General features: G+C 41.2%; 1 protein-coding gene and 1 long non-coding RNA gene across 11 annotated transcripts in view; one reads left to right on the top strand and one right to left on the bottom strand.

Moving 5' to 3' along the window:
- The window catches only part of CHST8 (carbohydrate sulfotransferase 8), a 190049-nt gene that overhangs the window by 91859 nt on the left and 80439 nt on the right, over positions 1–17751 (top strand). The gene's annotated exons all lie outside the window — the stretch shown is intronic.
- Positions 1484–17751, bottom strand: part of LOC116449684 — a 107989-nt gene continuing 91721 nt past the window's right edge. Inside the window, exons 2-4 of the long non-coding RNA XR_004242497.1 lie at positions 6139–6239; positions 3614–3700; positions 1484–2190 (exon numbers count right to left, since the gene is read on the bottom strand). This is a non-coding gene — a long non-coding RNA (uncharacterized LOC116449684). The remainder of the gene's footprint in view (positions 2191–3613; positions 3701–6138; positions 6240–17751) is intronic.

The raw sequence follows: 17751 nt of genomic DNA, 5'->3' as shown, positions 1-17751 counted from the left end.
TTCAAGAGAGAAATTTTATTTTTAGGTGGAGGAGGGTGAGTGTTTGACACTGTTTGAACTGTTCTGGTCTACCCAGGAAATACCTCCTTGAGCAGTGACTGTTGGTAAATGCATTGGTGCAAGCACATCCCCAGGGTCTGTGTTCCCTGCATTCCCCCCACAGCATGGGGGTGATACATCCTGTTGTCTGCCTCTGCCAAACATTGTCCACAAGGCTTCAAACCACAACCATCACACTGGAATCTGAAGCTGCCCAAGAGCATGGTAAAGAGTTAGTCATCATCCAGCACGCTTAGCAGGTCCTTCATTTTCCTCATAATAGTAGCTCTAAATAAACCAAAAAACCTTTTTTTTGCAATTAGTATAAAAGGAACTAGAGAATGTGTTCCCTAACTGTAGGAGTGCTTCTTAGAAGAATGAACTGCTCCCTCTAATACCTGGCTGGACAGCTGCTGATGATGAATTTTGACATGGATAGTATTAATGACAGTCATTTACGTGGAAAGACAAAACCCCAGTGTTCCCTTCACCTATCTTTTGAGATAATGGTAGAGATTGCTGTCCTGTTCCTGAAGGAAAAGCAAAAAAAAAAATCTATAAATTCACTTAGATGTGTGTATTCAGCCTTCTATACATTACTCTTTATTTTTAATTTTTACTGCATTATGTCATTCCTGTTTATCAACAAATTGACTTCCCTTCTAATGTATTACATTTAAAAATCCCTTCAAGAGCATGATAAACAATTCAGTGTGGTGCAAAACATAATGCATTGAGATATTCCATTAAATCCTTACAAGCCCCTTGTCTGTCACAAACTGTAATGCAGGTGCCTCCTCACTTCCCATCATCTGGTACTTAGCCAAAAAGGAAGGAGTTAATTCCAGTACAGAAGAGCAAGGTCCACTCATTTAATTCCTTTCTTATTGACTCATTTCTCTTAAATCAGTTTAAAGAGCAGGTACTTTGTTTTAGAAATTGAATCACAGTTTCCCTTTGGAAAGGCAACCCCTGTCAATATTACAGGTATGAAAGGGGTCATGAAAATCCATACCTGCTCAGATCCCTATAGGGTAATATTCATCTCTGTTGGGTCAACTGCAAAAGTACTCAATTCAAAAGTAAAAGAATGTTATAAATGTTGTAAAGGCTGGACCAGGAGTGAATAGAAATAAAAGAGATGAAATGGAAAAGACCCCAAAAATGTAAGATTTATTTTTATTATTATACAGATTAAAATTGTGTATATAGAAATTTGCATTTGAAGGGGTGTATGTTAGGTAGTAAGTCAATAATTCAAGGAGAAGAGAGGAAGCAGTGAATCAGTCAAAAGACCAGCGACAGCAGTGACTGAAAGATCTGTTGGGCTGCATTCTTGACTGATGGAAGCATTTTCATTTTCCAGGAAAACAAAACAAAAAACAGAAACCCCAAACAAACAAACAAACCACAAAAACAACCCAAAAAACCCACAAAAACAAAACAAGACCAAAAAAACCCCAAAACACCAACAAAAACCAAACCAAACCAAAACCACCACAGAAAAACAAAGGCAGATTTCATAAAGAAAATCGAGTTTTAAACTTAGCCAAAACAACAAAGGATTTTCATTTCTCAGGAGAATGAAACTTGATGGTAGAAAAAGCTGTGTTTTTATTAGGTGGGATTGAGGTTCTCCATTCTCTCACTCTGTTTCTCCCCACTGCCCAGCCCAGCAGCTTTCAGTCCTTCCATGGCACCTTAGCCTGGAGCCGCTCTGACAAAGCAGCTCCCTGACAACAGCAAGAGGAGAAGAGAAAGAAAATTCAGAGCAAAGGGACATTTGACATCAATATTACCTGAGTAAAAGGGGTTTGGTGGCAAGATAATGTTCTGGTATCACAGTGACAGGACATGGCAAGCAGCAAGTGTGTCAAAAGAAAAGGACAGAGAGGAGTTGCTAAAAGAGCGTTCAGGCAACTGGGAGCCACCGAGGAAAATTCATCTCCCAGGACAAAATCTCAAACTTCCAAAGGCATGCAAATTTCCAAAACTAGGCATCTATATTTGTTTCAGTCTCCTGTGAAATTAAGAAACCTATTTACTGATAGAGATAGTTCTTTATATGCACTTTCTATGGTAAGTTAATTATTCATGGCATTTTAAAAGAAGGCAGCGTTGGGGTTTCCTCCATGGGTAACATGGGTGCACCTGGGTAGAAGAAAGGAACAAAAAGTGGCTATGAAGGTCTTTTCTTAGACCTTTTCTTTCAGACATGAAAGCATCTATGGTAAAACCATCACTAACAAAATCCAGATGATCAAAGAGCTTGCAATAAATCTGAAATGTCCCAAATAAAAACAGATTACTTAAATTGCAAATCCCTGAACACAGTGAAGCGTCTCCAGAGTTCAGTGAATTACCCAACTAAATGGAGGAAATATAATAAAACTGGCCTAAATAGCTATTCAATAACTGCCACCAGTGAACATTCAAAAGGAACTAATTTTTAAAATGTCTTGATTAAAAACAAATATAAAGTATTCCTACAGAGCAATTACAGGATTCTTTATGTCTGACATGCCTTCACTAATGAGGAAAGATACTAAAGTTAATTTTTATGAAAGTTCTTGTCATCTAATATTATTAAACTGAACTGGCTTTCAAAGGGCTCATAAGCAATTTGTTGACACTGAATTAAAAGGTTCATGTACTGAATTACAAGTAGTATAAAATTTTGGAACAGAGGCACAGAGAATTTTTTTGGCCTCCATAATTGTTTACCATGCAAAATATGTACCTTGTGATACTCATTTGCATATTACCAAATTATACTTGAAAGAATATTGATTCCCCTGTAATAAATGAAATAGCAGGAAACCCACAAGAACTGAACAAGTCCATTTGGTGCGTTGGTGAGAAGGACATTGACATGAGAGTCTGGTGCTTGAGGAACACTTACAAGTCTATGCTTATAACATTCAAAAAAGTTTACTTCTTCCATTTAGCAAACCAGAAAATACCAGATATTTGTTCAAATAAAGGATAATCGCTTTAATAATTATTTTTGTAAATCAGTTTTCTAAAATATTTATTATCAGTAGTATGGGAACTTGCTAGTATGCTGAAATAAAAGAACTGTTCCCAGATTTAGTTCTGAAATACTGACAAAATAAACAAATGAAATGCAAGTAGGTTAGATATTCTCAGCACAGACTGCACCGTAATGACTTAGACATATAAAGAAGCAGTTACACGGTGTGAGAGCCATTTCTGAAATGGCTACTCTCTCCTGTTTCTGAATTTTACATACAATTGATGAAAAGGTTCAACTTCCTTTGTTGGTGAGGTGTCTTTGTTATCCCAGCACCTGGGCAAGCATTTGAGCAGTAGCACATTGCATTTCTTTCCAGGGAAATACCCCTGGGAGATAAGGGCAGCTGACACACTGCATCCCTCAGGAGCACACAGAAAAGAAAATCCAGCAGTGGGGCTGCAATTTGGTTTATTACAGAATCAAGAGATTGCTGCTTTATTTACAAGGATTCAGTGAGAGGTCTTGGCATTGGTCAGATTCTCTCCTGTCCTGCCCCAGAAGCAGCTGATGCAAACAGGTTTGCCATGTGTCACCCACCTGCAAACTGTCCAGCTTTCCTCCCTTGGGATCTTCCCCACACAGACCTTACATTGTGTCCAACCAGGCTCAGGAATACTACAAAAGCTAAAACCAGGACAGTTATGTACAAACCAGGGTTTTGTTATTAAAGCTTTGTGTAGCTGCTAGACCATAAAACAAACATAATGTACACACAGCTTTATCATTTTTCTAAACTGTTTTAAAACCAGCTGGTTTTCCTCAGCTGTATATTGTCATTTTATCCTGCTCTCATCTTGAGAGTACTTTGATTACTTTTTTTGTAATGAATTCTGTGCCCTTGATTAATATTTGAATTTTTTTCCCTATCCAAGTCTTTTTTTTTCCTCCCCTCCAAAAAAGAGATTTGCAGTGAATTTATTTAAAACTAGGGGAAAAACCAACTGAATGGAATTCTGTGAGGTTTTTAATTTTGGCTTTTTTTTAATTTCCCAAGAGGATCAGTTATTAAGCCTTACTACCTTGATATTGTCACTTTAACTTAAGACCTGTAAGCAAAGTGGCTGCCTTGCAAACAGCACACATGGACCATTTTAAACAAAAATCGACATGGTCAGCAAACACATGTAACTGAAATGAAAACAGTCTCTGAAAAGCACTTTTTGTGGAAGGAGCAGTTTCAGACAGCGGGGGCCAGGACAGGGTGCTGTGAAGGTGCCTGTAAATAGGGGGGATCTCTGTTACATTCATTTGTATCCCACTGCTCCTGGGGGGAAAATTCGGACACTAAAGGCCTGGCGTGCAAGCCTCTTTCAAAAATGAAAACAGTGGTTTTCAAAGAAGATGATTAAAAAGCAAAGCCAGCTCTTAGCACTGAATAACTTGATTTGACATGAAAGGTCTGCAGTGCACTGCAAAGCATCCACACAGCAGCACTGCCCAGTATCCAAACCACAGCACTGTCATACAAACATCTGTATAAACATCTGTCCACCTGCTGAAGAGAGTCCAGAGGAGGCAGCAGCATGATCAGAGGGATGGAGCAGCTCTGCTGGGAGGAAAGGCTGCCAGAGCTGCCATTGTTCAGCCTGCAGAGGAGAAGCTTTGGGGTGAGCTCAGTGTGGCCTTGCAGGGCCTGAAGGAGCTGCAGGAAAGCTGGAGAGAGACAATTGCCAAGGGCTGCAGGGACAGGACACAGGGAATGGCTGCCCAGTGCCAGAGGGCAGGGCTGGATGGGAGATTGGGCAGGAATTGTTCCCTGGGAGGGTGGGCAGGCCCTGGCACAGGGTGCCCAGAGCAGCTGGGGCTGCCCCTGGATCCCTGGCAGTGCCCAAGGCCAGGCTGGACATTGGGGCTTGGAGCAGCCTGGGGTAGTGGAAGGTGTCCCTGCCATGGCAGGGGTGGCACTGGATGGGCTTTAAGGTCCCTTCCCAGGTCTTTCTGTGGTTCTGTGACTCTATGATCTGGGTACCTGTTTTGTAAAGACGTTGGGAAGGAGAGTCATAATCAGGTGATGACTTGATAGGCAATAAAAATGGTGCAGGAGAGACACAGAGAACTGATTAAATAAAAAGGTGTCAGATGCAGCACTGAGGGTATGAGAGAATAAGGAGTTTAAACGTTTGGATAAGCATTTTAACTCTCCCCACACACACTTCTCTATCAAAACAGTGTGACTCCCCACAATTTAGCCTACAGATCGACCTCAAAGCAAATTGGCTCACAGCGCACTAAAAAGGAAATGGAAATTACTTTCTTCCCTGCTCTAGAAATGATAAAATTTACCCATAATGTGAATCATTTGACTGATTCTAAATCTCTTAGCCAGACACTTCTACTGATAGGATAAGAATAAACATTCCTATTTAAGGAATGATTTTATAACCTGTTATCAAAACTACAGGGTTTTTTTAAGTAAACAGCACTCTGAAAGACACATAATGGTACAAAATGTACTAGTCTGGCAAGCACTGTGGTTTGTTAAGGTAGGAGAGACCAAGGTAGGTGAGAGTGCTGGGAAGGTCAAACTGAACAGCATTGGCTACCGGGGAGTGACCGCAGGGCGCAGCCAAGTGATGCTCCTTGGGCAAGTTCCTGTGCTCCCCCTGCCCTCCTGCACTGCAGCCCTACAGAACCAACACCTGGATGGACACAGCTCCAGAAATACGGACGGGGGGAAACAAGCTTCTTGGATACCACAGAAAATGCAAAGGACTGTAGCTCAGATTGAAAACTCTAGGCCATCGCCAGCCCTGCTCTGCTCCGAGTTTCCTGCAAGCCAACCCTCAGCTGAAATCAGTACCCCAAAGAAAACATAGCCCCAGGAGTGACAAACCACACAGCCACTGTGTTCACCTGAGAACAAAACCTTGTGTGTAGGGTCTATTTAGCAAGTCAGATGTGATTTGGACTCCAAACATATGTGGATGTCTCATTCTTCATTTTACAGTAAGAGGAAGATGGGAGAAGAGACAGCAGGGGCCAGGGGCTGTGGGCTGGGTCCATTTGTGCACAGACACAGAGCACCTGAGAATTTACAGCCTAAACCAACAAGGCAGACTAACCTTATGTCCAAGGAGCTGAGTTTGTCCTCATTCTGTACAGGGCAACTGGGCCATGAGAAAGTGTGATCACTTGTTCCTTCCACCAAGGAGTGGGCTCAGAGCTGTGAAAGGAAGTCAAATCTACTAAATCCTTCACTTCAAATTTTATCTGCAGAAGTTTCTTTCCAAACCCCTTGGGTAACAAAGGTGTTTTTCCCTACATTACTAGTTTTTCTTTACACTAGAGAATTTCCAAACAATGAAGTGTCTCAATTAGAGCTAAAATTTTAACCTAAGTAAAGTATTTCCCGGGGCATTATGCCAAACCTGAGTGCCAGCAGCACCTGTGGCTCTCACCCAGGGTACTCCCATCAACCACCCTGCAGCTCTTCATAGTGTGGGAAAGCTCTGGAGAGCCACAAGGGAGATGAAAACAGAGAGCCTTTGGGCAGGATTTTGGAAGCTAGAAAAGCAGTGCAAAAGTTGCTAATGCTCCAAGCACAAGATCCCTCGGAACGGTGCCCATGTGCCTGGCCCTACCCGACAAGGCCCAAGTGCCAACATCTGCTCTTCCCACAGCTGCACAGCCCAGAGGAGTGGAAGAATTTGACCCCAGGTAGAGCTCCTGACCCTTGACAAAAATATAAAAGCAAAATGTGAAAACTAACAGGAATGCATTTTCCATGCTGACAGTGCCAATTTGTGTGTGGTAAATCTAAAGGCACACAACATGCTTCTGCAAAGGAATTGGGGAGTGGGGTTAAAAGGCCATAAATACGAGTCTTTTCCCCTACACTCTGAAAAGCTGAGCTGATTTTGAAAGCATTCCACGTATAATTTCTCTACTATTTCTAAAATAATTTTCATTCTTTCCCAAGATGCTGCATGATCATACACAGGCCAAGTTTTGAAACTTAATCTGAAAAATGCTTGAGTCTGCACTAGATATATTTTTCAAAGAAAAAATCTTAAACCTGCCAAGATTTGTAACACTGCAGGATGAAAAACTCCTGGGCATTTAAAAAAAATAAATGATTGTATACTTGATAGCCCTAAAGAATCAGCTTCTACTGCAAAGCAAACTGAAGCCAGAGGAAAGACTTCTGCTGGCTTTCGTGGGCTTTATGCCAGATTTTGTATGTCTGCAGCACTTGATGCCAAGTTATGGATGGAACAGAAATCATCAACCAGCGTTACATCATTTTGTTGGCTGTATTTTGTGTTTAATTTTAACATGGTCTCTGGCATTATATTTCCCATTTAAGAGCAGTGTGTTCTTGCCTTTCTTCCACAGATTATTTCAAAGAGCAGTCAACTAATTGTTGTATTACTGGCACTGACTTTACCAATTCAGACTTCTTTAGGAACGGCTGGTTTTAATTTCAAGTAGAATACAAATTAGGATAGATATTGGACTACAGAAAGCTCCAAGGCTTTCACAATGGTCATGAAAGGTGCCAGGTTGATAAAACTGGGAAGTGATCTTTTGTACTCTGCATAAAAGATGCAGCTGAGAAAGCAAATTTCAACACCTTCCCATGCCATAAAGCACCTGCCACTCAAACCAGCCACTCCACAGGTGGGGGAAGGGGAGCAGCTTAAGTCTCTTCTGCACTATCAAAACTGCATCCCCTGTCGCAATGACTATTCCTTGTTTGCAAAACAAAACAAAAAATATTAGACTTCCATCCTCCTAGCATTACTTTAAATCGGTGCCCACTTAGAAACATTTTGAGAAACAATGACAAAGCAGCTGGGATTCACATCTCCCAGAAATACTCACGTAATGAGAAGATCTTCATTTGGGCATACACAGTCCATTTTGAATGCCATGACTCTTTTTACTATAGCGTTGATAAATTAACTCAGAGGCATTACAAATTTGATTTGGGGAGAAATTAATTTACACCTTCTGAGGCAATTTATGTTGCTCAGTTTTTATCTAGGTGAAAACTACACAAATACTCATTTGAAGGAGGGAGCCTGATCTCTCTTATGTGACCAATGGCTGTGAGGGCATGTCAGACTACAGCAGGTACCCTCAGCAGATGGCAAGTCACTGACAGCTTTAGATGTTCTAAATTAAATGGATCAAGATACCACTTGTTCCAAGTGAGTGGGTGTTTAATCACATTCGCCCTTTCTGCCATTGAGAGAGGATGTTAATTTTGGTAATAAAAAACATGAGAATTGTGCAGAAGATGGAAATGTGTTTTAAATTCAGAACAAAAGGTCAATTTTCCACTCATAATCAACTCCTCCATTCTCCTATCAAACCACATTTGAAATAAAAGAATTTTTGAAGGTAGAAAAAGCTGAATGTAAATAAGTTGTTATAAGGCTGTGTGCAACTGATCCTTGCTGTTACTCCAAAATACACCACAGATAATCATCTCTGATCTTAAACCTTTAGGCTTGCCAATCCTTTTGCCAAAATTCACATGAAAACGTGAATCATTTATTTCCATGTTAAATTCTCACATGAAAGATCATGGCACTGATTTCTACACATCTATTTCCTTAATCTCATGTTAATTACAGATATTTGAACATTATTCCTTCATATTTTAGCTTGCATAAAGGCCTTCATGGGCAGAATATTAACTCCAAGTCTGAATAAGCAGTTATAAATCCAAAATGAAAAATTAATTATTTCCTTTTTCATATGTGTTCACATACATGGAAAACTGAGCCATCTTCCTAGAAGTCTTTGGCCTGATTTAGGGCCTTGAACAGTCATCAGAGGGATCAGCTGCATGATCAGTAGCATTAGGAGCACAGCAGACCAGTCACTGTTACGCAGAGTTCTCTTAATTGGGTTTTCCTCAAGGAAAGCAATTCTGTTTAATGATATAAATTGACAATAGGTGCTACTTGAGCACAACAGGAATATCAAATATTCTGCTTAATGGCAACATTTGGTCAGTATTGAGAAGCAAAGTGGTTTTACCAGGTGTGGTTTAGGCATGAAACACTCATCTCTTGTCTTTTATCAAATAAGCTATCCAAAAGAATAAAAAATACTAGAAAAAAAATTAGATGCAGTGAGTATTTTATAACTTTGATTGATATTTCATTTTGCCTTTTTAGACTTATCTACCATGAATTTTTCCTACCACATGTGAACATTCTTCATTCAAAGCTCTACAGAATAAATTACTTTTCCTTTAAGGGAGATAATGGCATCCACCGTGGTGTCCCAATTAAGAGAATTCTCACATACTAATTTTATGCTATCTAATTAAGGCTCATTTATGGCTCTAGAAGGCTGGCCTGGACTTGTGGTGAATAGCAAAGACTTTGAACCTCCAAGGCTGGAGATGTTCACCCTGCTAGGTCATAAGAAGCCTTAAGATCTCCCCAGCGCACCGCTGCCAGAGCAGCTGTGCTGTGGGTAGGGCAGATGCAGGACAGATGTGCAGCCCCCTCCTGAGAGTGTCCTACAGCACCTGCCACACACTCAGCCTCCCTGGCTCTCAGGCTGAGCCCAGCTCAGCAATGCTGGCACTGGCAGTTAGGCCTTTCTGACAGGCCCAGCCCTGGGCACCTGGAGTAAAGCCTTTGAGACGGGGTCTAGAGGGAGGTGAAATAACCTCTTACAAAGACTGAGTACCTGGGGATACAAAGGCTCACCCTTTGTCAGGGATACTTTCTAGGAACTAACCATTTTGTGATAAAAGACCATAAACAAATGCAGCATACTCAGGAAAAAGAGAAAACCCAAGTACCCTGTTTGCTGTCACTTTAGCGTAATGGCCTTAACACTCTGCACATTGCTGAGGTACTGCCCCAAAGAGTCCATCTGCTTTGTGTTAAGAATAGTAACAGGTATTTATTATATGTCTGTGTTGGAGACAAGGACAAACGCTGAGCTAAACCTTCCAAGGACTTCACTGGTTTGGAAATGTGTCCCAGGGTGCCAGATAACTGCAGCCAGCACTGCCCTTGGCAGAACAGAAGGTAATGTTTTCAAAAGGATGAACTGTTCCTGAACAAACTCTCCGATGTATTAAGGCACAAGCACTGATTCAAAGTCAGCCACAAATTCAGCCTCAAACTCTTTTCACCAAGTGGACAAATTTATGGGAGCCAGTACAGAGTGTCACTGACCACAGCCTGGGGTTCTCCTCATGGAAGCAGCAGCAGGGAGTGTTATTGCTAGAGGACACGTGCACACAAATGCTGAGGGTATAGAAGTGTACAGACACACAGGCTTCTGCCACATTTGGTGCTAGGGAGCCACAGAACAGATCACCCACCCCCACAGGGCTGTTAACCTTCCCAGCATCAGCAAACACATTTACTCGTCTGTGCCATGCTAAGGAGAGTCCCCAGAGGTGAGATCACCTATTTCCCCAGCCCTCTGCAGGTCCACAGCTCTCCATGTGCCTCTGCAGCTGCCACCAGAGTCATCATTACTGAATGTCTGACCAGCCTCCTGCTCCCACAAAACTCATTACCTCCTCTGGACAATCATTTCAGCAAAGAGCAGAAAATACTATAGGACTAGAAAAAGAAAAATGAGAGCTGGTAGACTTACAAAGATTAGATGGGTTTGTTAGACTGGGAACAAAATCAGGTTTCTTGTTAGGAAAGGAAGAAAGAAGAGGCACATTTCCAACCTTTATTTTAGCCCCTTCTGGAAAGGCTGTAATGGGTTTGGAGGAAAATGCTCTCCTCAACAGGTTTTCTACTGATTCAGTTGAAATTCCACTGGGTAGTCTGGAAGCATGCTACAGAGACCTGATACATTAATGTTTATTTTATGTTATAAATAACTAATATTATGAAATAAGAGCAAAATGCAAACTTAAATATCTGTGTTTACAGCGCACATATAAGAATTCATGGGCAGAAATGGAGAAGCTGTCAAAGCACACCAACACAGATGCAATTGTCTTGCTGTGACACTTTCTGCATTTTTCAAGCATGATGGCAGGGAAGGAAAGGCAGCCCAGGGAGAGAAAACACACCAGCTATTACAGCTACATTTCCAATAAGAATTAAATACAATAAAAAGTATCCTGGAACAGTGAATCTTCTCTTTCTCCACTTGGTATAACATTGAAATGAGCCCAAACTGCATCATGTAATTATAAACCTTGGATCTGCTGCAAGAGATCCAGAGGGTAGCTTGCCTTCCAACACCCTTGTTACCCAGGAATATGTTTTTGTTAGTGCTGACTCTAAGTCTCTACTTAGAAAAAAAATGTAATTCCACTACTAAGAGATGGCCCATGACTCTGTTGTTGTTGCTGTGCTGTGTTATACTGTGAATCCAAAGAAAGGTTCACACCTCGTAATATTTCCCTTCCTTCTTCCTTGAATACATGGAAAGCCTACTGAAAATACCTAAATCAGCTGCCTAAAGAGAGACAAAATGAGCCCTCACAAAAAACCAGCAATAAAACTCACCACAACTCTGTTGGTATCTTATGTCTTTGAGAGCAGCACAGCACCGAAATATCCAGAGGCAAAGAAGCAATAAAACTCCAGTCTATAAATAACCAATATAGATTTTCCTCCGAATCTCCATGCCTGTGCTGAAACTTTTGTGTTCTAGATATTTTCTTTTAAGATTTTAAACCTGCTGGCACAGACCTTTCCTTGGTGCCCCATGGACTGCTAAAGGCATGACCTCCAATGATTCTTTGTAAGAAGATACAGCTGAAGGTGAGGATGTAATTTGGTGAGGGCAGTCGGTAACTGCAGTTTTTGCTTGCCTTTGCTGCAGAAGAATTTACATGTTACAAAATAACTGACTGGATTCTCAAAAACATCTTATTGACTTTCAAGTCAATGGTGCTTGTGGTCTTAAACTACTAAAGTGCTTTCAGAAATCCAACACTAGTCTGTAAATCAGATTTGTTCTGTTCAGTTTGCCCAAGAGGCAGCACTTTCAAATTTTCTTCCAAGTCCCAGAATCAGCAGTCACCTCAAGTAGCTCCTTTCTTAGAGACAGAAATGAAAACTGTCTGAATCAACAAACCTGTAATACTCAGAACATCTGAGACTTCTGTTTCAGGTATGACATATGACTACTTTAAATGTTCTTGCTAAAAATAAAAATTCGAAAAAAATCTTTATGAAATAGAGAAACAAATTGCTAAGTTTCAGTTCAAAGCTTTCCCTTGCCAAGAGAAAAACCATAATTAAATAGGAGAGAGAGTAATATTCCCATCCTTGCTATGAACCTTAATGATTCTATGATTCTGTAATGACCACTGTGCCAAGGACAGCATGATGTAACAATCTATGCAAAGGCTGTCCCCCCTGCCCTCTTGGTCTCCAGACATTTGAAGCAAAACTGCTCTTACTCATCTCAGAGGTCAGGAATCTACAGGAGCTGTGCCAGGAGCACATCAAATTTCAGTCTGTGTGTTAAAAAATGCCAGTATTTTCCATGAACGTCCAAGGAGGACAAAGTACAGTCAGAACTCATTCAAAGCTTTGAACTTCTGTAGCATCAAAAGTAACAGAGAAATAATACAAAGAACTGCAATTCTTACTAGCTTTTGTCAGTCACAAATACTGGACATGAAATGTAATTGGCAGGATGAGAGAATTTCAGATAAATTCAGCGATTGCCAAGAAAGACAACTAAATAAATGCCAAATAAGTGCTTACTGCAGCACTCTTACCCTCTGTTCCCAGGGTGTTTCCTGAGACTGCCATCCCTCTTGCACAAAGCTCTTCTTACCAAAGCATGTCTGGTTTAGTCATGTGTAGCTATTGGAAAACATAAGTGCAAAATCCCTTAAAAGAATCAGGCATCAAAATGCCTTTTTAAAGTTGGGCCAAAACATATAAAATGAAGTCTTCTATCAGAATTCCTACTGCTTCTAGAAAAGATAGGAATTACATTCACTAAGTGAATTACAGGATTATAAATGGAAACTGATAACTGCAATTATATATGAGACAAAACAAGCTTGAAAACTCATAGGGATATTATATGAGGCTTTCTTTGCATTTCCTTCCCTCCTTTTCCTTGTAATGAAGAAGCTGTTCCTGGCAGATGGAATTAACCACGAGCTGCTTTGAATGCTTCTAGTCTGTCACTTGGCTTTACACTCAAGAGCTGACGCTGAGAGTAAGTCCCTTCTAATAAACCCACAACGTATTTTCTGAGTACTCTGCTCTCTAATCACAACCACGGGCGCTTCCCGAATGAAGTCTGACAGGCCTTAGCATGGCACTGGCACTTTAAATACCAGCTGAACAAAGTCTCTCTATTGCATGTGAACTTTAGGGAGGGAAGAACTTCGGTTTTCTTCAGTTACAATTTGTGAACATCTAGAATGATTGGCATGCTTCTCAACTCTAGTCTGCCCTCACAAGGCCCCATCTGCAGAGCTGGGTCCGGGTCTGGGGCCTGCAGCACAACACAGACATGGACCCGTTGGATCAGGTCCAGAGGAGGCCACCAAGATCATCAAGGGGCTGGAGTACCTTTGCTATGGAGCCAGGCTGGGAGAGCTGGGGTGGTCCAGCCTGGAGAAAAGAAGACTCCAGTACTTTCCAGTACTTACAAAGGGGGCTTAGAAAAAGAGAGAGAGAGAGTTTTTTAATGGCAGACAGTGACAGGACCAAGGGGAATGTTTTTAAACTAAAAGGGTGGAGATTTATATTAGCTGTATGGAAGAAATTCTTTACTCTGAGGGTGGGGAGGCCCTGGCACAGATTGCCAGAGAAGTTGTGGCTGCCACATCCCCAGAAGTGTTCAAGGCCAGGTTGGATGGGACCCTGCCTATGGGAGGGGGATTGGAACTAGAGGAACACTTCTGCTTTATTGCATATTGTCTTCTCAGAAAGGTTAATTAAAGTGAACACTGTTAACTGCATCACACAGGAAATACCTGGAAGAAGTAGGAATAGATCTGGAAGTCCTGAGTCTTGAAACCTGCTGCTCCTCCTTTTTGGTTATCTGCATTCAATTCCCATTGCATCATTTAACTTGGTATAAAATAACTAAGCCACGCCGTGTTGAGTTATTCAGGTGTTGAGAAGGGCATGAGATGTTCTTGTGGTGGACCTAAATCCCTGCATGACAACTTAGACACAGCCTGAACCTGCAGTGTCAGAGTCTCTGTTGCTGTACCAAACACACTTCCAGAGGAATGGATGAGCCAGGCAGGATCCTGGAGCCAGGCAGCCCTAAGGCTGACACTGCAATTTTCAGCAGCTGTCACTGGCACAGAACATTTTCCCTTTGTTATGAAACTTGCTTTAAAACATGGGTCACAATTTATATCTGAAATAAGTCAACAGTGTAACTGTGCACTGTTCCACTGGAGGGACAGACTGCTGTGTGTGCCTGCCTGTGAATGTCATCAAAATGCTGTGGCTCACGTGATGGCATTTCCTCCTACCCTGATAGCTCCATGCTCTGATGGAAAACTGACATAAAACTTATGTTCATCATAAATCCTCAAACACTAGTTTATTATTATTATGCTAGGGAAATGTTCCCACTTACCGAGGGCCATCCAAGGATGGATACTGTGTGAGTCTTCCTGACAGTAACCAATAAAAACGTTCACAGCTATGGCTGCAGAGATAAATCTGCACAATAGGCATGGCAGCTGCTAAATGAGAAGCGTCCTGTGTTGGCCACAAACTACTTGAAGAAAAGAAGGTGAGCAGGGATAAGCCCATTAAAGACACAGCAGTGATACAACCAGAACCGCACACAGAGAAGTTCTAACCCAAAACTTGGCTTGCCACGTGTCTGCTGGGCTCCCTTCCCACATATATCTGACAAGCTCCCTGTCCTAGCATGTACAAGGAAATCACTTATCAATTATATTTAATCTTAAAACAGTATTAGGAAATATCATGTACTGAGCCTGCAGCAAAGAGGTGAGATCACCTGAAAATTCCTCAGTATAAAATGACATTTCTGGAGGTAACATACTGCAGTGTCACCTATTTCAAGCTTCATGGTACAGAATATAAAAAATTGGAGACTATGGTCATTGACTAAGATTGGAAGGGGCTTAAGCCCTTTACAGATCTGTGAACTGTTGTCCTAAGTTTTTAGACATTTGCATTCAAAATATGTTTTATCCTTTAAAATGAAAAAAACAACCAACCAAACAAACAAACAAACAAAAATTAAATAACAAGTATTTCCCCAGGCAGCAAAACTAAGGTAGGGTGGAGTCTCTGGTGACTAATAGGGTGCAAATACTGTTTGAAGGTTTTCTTGTGGCTTGTGGTGTTGATAACGTGTTGTTAGAGCACTTGTGGAGCTGAAAAAAACCCATCATCCAAAGCTGGCAGCAGTGGTGGATGCACAATCCCTAGAAAAATAGTTCATAACTTTGGATAGCAACTGCAGCTCCAAAATCCAAAATAAAATGAAACTCCCCATCTTATATTTCTTTAGAAATGGTCCATTTCTTTTGTTTGCTTTTACCAGAGCAAACATCTTGAGAGCTGTCCGTGGGCAGCTGCCACACTCCGCTCACCTTCAAAGACTTCCAGTTTCTTATGACACAAGCAAGCAATGCTGGGTGCAAACAGAAGTTTCCCAGAGATAATCTTGCTAAACAAGAGAACTCCTAACTTCACTCTTCTTTCCTTGCATCCTGCCAGTCACAGCATAGAGGGCAATGCCCTCGGTGCTGCAGCTACCACGCTGTGGGCACTCCCATTAAATCCAGCCGGGTGTTCAGCAAAGCAGAATGTTGTTCTGAACTGAGGGCACTGCATCCTCATTACTCAGGAAGAAGTCAGCCTGAGCTCAGAAGACATTAACTGCATTACTTGAGTTTGTTCCACAGATTTGAGATTTCAGAAAGGCATCTGTGAGGTATCTCATTTCATCACATCTATTTTTCAGTCTGAATATTTGAACACATTAATAAAATATGTGGAACAGACACTGTCAAATTTATCAGCACTCAGGAAAATAAATAAAATTCAGTAATGTGTTTCATTTTGACTATTTCACACACCTTTCACCTCGTATATTCATCGACCTTTCAACAGCTGCAGGGATCTACAGGCTCTGGAAGCAGTCCCACTGGTACCAAAGATGCAGTTTATACTGCAAGTGTTTTAACACTCTGACCTCTACTTGAAGAAATTTATGTGCATCCACACCTACCTAAATATTGGAGGTGTCATGGTGAACATGAGGCTGGAAGAGAATTATTTGTTTTCTCTTATAACTATTTTCTTTTCTCTGAAGTTAACATTAACGTTAACATTAACAATCCAGACACCTTCCTGTTAATCATTAAATTTTCGTGAAATTTTACTGCCACTGAACAAGCCTGGAGATTTTCAGACTTGCTAGCAGACTGCACCTGAGCAGGGGAGGCCTGCCCATGCAGCATCAGCCTGGACTGCTGTCTGTAAGACTGGGGTTTCTTTTGCTCATTTGGTGACCAGGAATATAAATGCATGGTCTATCACCCCAGCTAATGAAATTTCACAACATCAAAGGTCTCTTGCAATTCATGAAAAAAAGACCTGCAAGTTTGCCTAAGCTATTGTCCTCAAAATTCTGGGCTGTTCTTTGCAGCAATTTTTTTTCCAAAACAAGTGTTAAAAGAGCAAAGTGGTGGGTTTTTACAGCCCTTTCCTTGCAGCAAACAGAGACAGGAACTCAGAGTCCATATTATCTCTGGCAAAGGGCACAGAAATAGCCAAGGTCCTTCACAATGAGTAGAACCAGAGCGCAGAGAGCTCTGTCAGCAGCACTTCACCAGGGACACTCCAGCAACACAGCAGAGACTGGCACAAGCTGCCCCCACAGGAGTCTGCTCAGGGTTTTCCACAGCTTCAATGACATTTTTGCCAACATAAATCCAAACATGTTTTATTAATTGCCATTCCATTAGGACTTTTAATAGCTTCTGAGTGGATAATAAAGAGAAGAGAAAAGTATTCATATAATGGGAAATTAACTCCAGAAAATCTTGTAATATGGTCATTGCTAACCATGTGACCACCTTTCTGTGATAGATTTTTCAACCAAATGCAAAGCAAACATGAATGCTGTGCTTGTTTGGAGCCTTTCTAGAGTACCACAGGTACCCTAAGATAACAGAATAAAATTAATTTACTAGAATTTTCAGCCACTTAAGGCTCTCCTGAAATGAAAAGGAAAAGGAACAGGAAAGAATTACAGATGCAGGTGCTTTTCAGACTGCAATGCCCAGTTCTATCCTTTTAGTTTTGGTGCCTTTCAAGTCAAGCCTTTACCTTTTTCTGAAGGTGTGATAGGCAGCCACTTTGATCCCTACCTGCTTGCGACATTCCTTTGTGCATTTGCAGTATTGTTCTCTATTACAAATACGGGCGAAATTGTAGCTTAAAAATAAATGAACATTGTGCAGCATGGGGAGCTGATGTCAAAGTAGACTGAATAGGTTTTTATTTAATACTGAAGTCTGGGCTTCCTAAAGCTCCTAGCTCAAAGCATGGTAATTCAATGGCAAATTAACAGAAAGTAGCCTCATGTAGTAACTTTGAAAATTAGCATTAATACACCTTCTACCACACAGAAAAAAGAAATATCTTGCTGTAATATATGAGATTTTTCCAGCTCTGATACCCTGGTGATAAATAAAAAAATCCTCACATACACACCCACCAAGCAGTATCACAGCTCAGGCATGG

Source organism: Corvus moneduloides, chromosome 12 (genome assembly GCF_009650955.1).
Source record: "Corvus moneduloides isolate bCorMon1 chromosome 12, bCorMon1.pri, whole genome shotgun sequence".
Lineage (NCBI taxonomy): Eukaryota > Metazoa > Chordata > Aves > Passeriformes > Corvidae > Corvus > Corvus moneduloides.
The sequence above is the reverse complement of the archived record's forward strand: the minus strand, read 5'-3'. Positions and strand labels throughout refer to the sequence as shown.